Source organism: Gasterosteus aculeatus, unplaced genomic scaffold (genome assembly GCF_964276395.1).
Source record: "Gasterosteus aculeatus unplaced genomic scaffold, fGasAcu3.hap1.1 HAP1_SCAFFOLD_60, whole genome shotgun sequence".
In the NCBI taxonomy this organism is placed as follows: Eukaryota; Metazoa; Chordata; class Actinopteri; order Perciformes; family Gasterosteidae; genus Gasterosteus; species Gasterosteus aculeatus.
Window position 1 is genome coordinate 67501 of NW_027554915.1, and position 5000 is coordinate 72500.

Here is a 5000-nt window from a genome sequence, read left to right on the forward strand (position 1 = left end):
GTGTTCTGATTATTTCCTTCATCCACTGCACCTGCTGTTCTGACATCAGCATCCGAGAATAGTGTCCCGTACTGGGACATGGTCTGGCATATCCCGCTCTCTGGAACTATGTTCTGTTTATTTCCTTCATCCACTGCACCTGCTGTTCTGACATCAGCATCCGAGAATAGTGTCCCGTACTGGGACATGGTCTGGCATATCCCGCTCTCTGGAACTATGTTCTGATTATTTCCTTCATCCACTGCACCTGCTGTTCTGACATCAGCATCCGAGAATAGTGTCCCGTACTGGGACATGGTCTGGGATCTCCCGCTCCATGGAACTTCGTATTCATCCGTCCACTGCACCTGCTGTTCTGACATCAGCATCCGAGAATAGTGTCCCGTACTGGGACATGGTCAGGGATCTCCCGCTGTCTGGAACTGTGTATTCATCCATCCGCTGCACCTGCTGTTCTGCCATCAGTGTCCGTGAACAGTGCTTCTTCATCGGATATCAGCCGGGATCTCACGCTCTCTGGAACTGTTTATTTCATCCATCCACTGCACCTGCTGTTCTGACATCAGCATCCGAGACTAGTGTCCCGTACTGGGACATGGTCTCGCATATCCCGCTCTCTGGAACTATGTTCTGATTATTTCCTTCATCCACTGCACCTGCTGTTCTGCCATCAGTGTCCGACAACAGCGCTTCATCATCGGATAACTGCCGTGAAATACCGCTCTCTGGATCTGCTCTGTTCTGGCAGGTAATCAGGGAGATTTTAAGTAGATGAGTGTCCGGGAATAGTGGGCCGTTCTGGGACTTGGTCTGGGATATCCCGCTCTCTGGAACTATGTTCTGTTTATTTCCTTCATCCAGTGCACCTGCTGTTCTGCCATCAGTGTCCGACAATAGCGCGCCGTTCTGGGACTTGGTCTGGGATATCCTGCTCTCTGGAACTATGTTCTGTTTATTTCCTTCATCCAGTGCACCTGCTGTTCTGCCATCAGTGTCCGACAATAGCGCGCCGTTCTGGGACATGGTCTGGGATCTCCCGCTGTCTGGAACTGTGTGTTCATCCATACGTTACACCTGCTGTTCTGACATCAGCATCCGAGAATGGTGTGCCGTTCTGGGACATGGTCTGGGATCTCCCGCTGTCTGGAACTGTGTGTTCATCCATCCACTGCACCTGCTGTTCTGACATCAGCATCCGAGAATAGTGGGCCGTTCTGGGACATGGTCTGGGATATCACGCTGTCTGGAACTGTGTGTTCATCCGTCCACTGCACCTGCTGTTCTGCCATCAGCATCCGAGAATAGTGCCCCGTACTGGGACATCAGCCAGGACACACCGCCGTCATCTCGTTCGTTCGCTCAGTCATCCATCCACGAAAGCTACCGATCAGCCACAGTGCCCGGAATGATGCCTCCTGCCGGGGCAGCGTCCGCTTGCTCCCCGACAGCCAGTTCTGCATGAGGCTCCGGTTCTTCCACCCCCGCCACTGTCCGAGGGTGTCCGAAAATACTGAGGTCTGAGTCGGATCCGAACCGCACAAACGCCGGTCTTCACGACTGGAGGCCTATGTTTCTAAAAACCGGGTTTCAGGAATCTGCGACCTGGTGGCCCAGTGATGTCGGCTGGAACTTTTTTTTTCCGGTCCGCTCAAAATTCTCCAGGCATTTTCTGAGCTTTCCTTCACATAGTCCGACTTTTACTTAGTTTCTGACGGAGCCAAAAAAGTCCGGGTTTTTTTGCCCTCCTTATCGTCCCGACTGGAAACTTTAACTCCGTATTTTAAGTCAGAAAATTAAAGTTCTTTTCATCCAGGAGACCGACCCTTCCTTCAAAGTGTCCCATACAGTGCTTCGTCATCGGACATCGGCCGGGATCTCCCGCTCTCTGGAACTGTGTATTCATCCATGCGGTACACCTGCTGTTCTGCCATCACTGTCCGGGAATAGTGTGTCGTTCTGGGTCATGGTCTGGGTTCTGCCGCTCTCTGGAACTCTTTATTCATCCATGCGGTACACCTGCTGTTCTGCCATCACTGTCCGGGAATAGTGTGTCGTTCTGGGTCATGGTCTGGGATATCACGCTCTCTGGAACTCTTTATTCATCCATGCGGTACACCTGCCGTTCTGCCATCACTGTCCGGGAACAGTGTGCCGTTCTGGGACTTGGTCTGGTCTCTGCCGCTCTCTGGAGCTCTGTATTCATCCATGCGGTACACCTGCTCTTCTGCCATCACTGTCCGGGAATAGTGTGTCGTTCTGGGACTTGGTCTGGGTTCTGCCGCTCTCTGGAACTCTTTATTCATCCATGGGGTACACCTGCTGGTCTGCCATCACTGTCCGGGAACAGTGTGCCGTTCTGGGTCATGGTCTGGGTTCTGCCGCTCTCTGGAACTCTGTATTCATCCATGCGTTACACCTGCTGTTCTGACATCAGCATCCGAGAATAGTGTCCCGTTCTGGGACATGGTCTGGTCTCTGCCGCTCTCTGGAACTCTGTATTCATCCATGCGTTACACCTGCTGTTCTGACATCAGCATCCGAGAATAGTGGGCCGTTCTGGGACATGGTCTGGGATATCACGCTGTCTAGAACTGTGTGTTCATCCGTCCACTGCACCTGCTGTTCTGCCATCAGCATCCGAGAATAGTGCCCCGTACTGGGACATCAGCCAGGACGCACCGCCGTCATCTCGTTCGTTCGCTCAGTCATCCATCCACGAAAGCTACCGATCAGCCACAGTGCCCGGAATGATGCCTCCTGCCGGGGCAGCGTCCGCTTGCTCCCCGACAGCCAGTTCTGCATGAGGCTCCGGTTCTTCCACCCCCGCCACTGTCCGAGGGTGTCCGAAAATACTGAGGTCTGAGTCGGATCCGAACCGCACAAACGCCGGTCTTCACGACTGGAGGCCTATGTTTCTAAAAACCGGGTTTCAGGAATCTGCGACCTGGTGGCCCAGTGATGTCGGCTGGAACTTTTTTTTTCCGGTCCGCTCAAAATTCTCCAGGCATTTTCTGAGCTTTCCTTCACATAGTCCGACTTTTACTTAGTTTCTGACGGAGCCAAAAAAGTCCGGGTTTTTTTGCCCTCCTTATCGTCCCGACTGGAAACTTTAACTCCGTATTTTAAGTCAGAAAATTAAAGTTCTTTTCATCCAGGAGACCGACCCTTCCTTCAAAGTGTCCCATACAGTGCTTCGTCATCGGACATCGGCCGGGATCTCCCGCTCTCTGGAACTGTGTGTTCATCCATACGTTACACCTGCTGTTCTGACATCAGCATCCGAGAATGGTGTGCCGTTCTGGGACATGGTCTGGGATCTCCCGCTGTCTGGAACTGTGTATTAGTCCGTCCGCTGCACCTGCTGTTCTGACATCAGCATCCGAGAATAGTGCGCCGTTCTGGGACATGGTCTGGTCTCTGCCGCTCTCTGGAACTCTGTATTCATCCATGCGTTACACCTGCTGTTCTGACATCAGCATCCGAGAATAGTGTCCCGTACAGGGACATGGTCTGGTCTCTGCCGCTCTCTGGAACTCTGTATTCATCCATGCGTTACACCTGCTGTTCTGACATCAGCATCCGAGAATAGTGTCCCGTACAGGGACATGGTCTGGTCTCTGCCGCTCTCTGGAACTCTGTATTCATCCATGCGTTACACCTGCTGTTCTGACATCAGCATCCGAGAATAGTGTCCCGTTCTGGGACATGGTCTGGTCTCTGCCGCTCTCTGGAGCTCTTTATTCATCCATGCGGTACACCTGCTGTTCTGCCATCACTGTCCGGGAATAGTGTGCCGTTCTGGGTCATGGTCTGGTCTCTGCCGCTCTCTGGAACTCTTTATTCATCCATGGGGTACACCTGCTGGTCTGCCATCACTGTCCGGGAACAGTGTGCCGTTCTGGGTCATGGTCTGGTCTCTGCCGCTCTCTGGAGCTGTTATTTTCCTCCATCCGGTACACCCACTGCTCTGCCATCACTGTCCGAAAATAGTGCTCCGAAATCGGGTAAGTCGCGCGGGGGGCCACCCCCGTATCTCGGCTCCAGGAGCCTCTTTCCGCCCGGGGCCTGGCCCACTATGCTTAGGTCCAGCTGGGGAACGCTCCCCCCGAAGCTCGGGGCCCTGTCCTGGAGATCTCTGTTTCCGAAAACCAGGTTTCTGAAATCTGCGACCTGGTGGCCCAGTGATGTGAGCTAAAAAAAAATTTATCGAAGCGATCTAAAAAAGCCCAGGCATTTTCTGAGCTTTCCTTCACATATTCCGACTTTTACTTAGTTTCTGACGGAGCCAAAAAAGTCCGGGTTTTTTTCGCTCCACATAGTCCCGACTGGAAACTTTAACTTTTTTTTTTTTCCATTATTTCACCCGCGGAGGTCCGCAAACACCTCCAGGGGCCCACAACGGCCGAATTAAGCCAGGAAAAAGACACCAGAACCCGGATCTCTTTACCAGACACCCCCAGAGCCCGGAACACGGACCCAAACACCTCCAGAGGCCCACAACGGCCGAATTGAACCCGGAAAAAGACGCCAGAACCCGGATCTCTTTACCAGACACCCCCAGAGCCCGGAACACGGACCCAAACACCTCCAGAGGCCCACAACGGCCGAATTAAGTCCGGAAAAAGACGCCAGAACCCGGATCTCTTTACCAAACACCCCCAGAGCCCGGAACTCGGACCCAAACACCTCCAGAGGCCCACAACGGCCGAATTGAACCCGGAAAAAGACGCCAGAACCCGGATCTCTTTACCAGACACCCCCAGAGCCCGGAACTCGGACCCAAACACCTCCAGAGGCCCACAACGGCCGAATTAAACCCGGAAAAAGACACCAGAACCCGGATCTCTTTACCAGACACCCCCAGAGCCCGGAACACGGACCCAAACACCTCCAGAGGCCCACAACGGCCGAATTGGACCCGGAAAAAGACGCCAGAACCCGGATCTCTTTACCAGACACCCCCAGAGCCCGGAACTCGGACCCAAACACCTCCAGAGGCC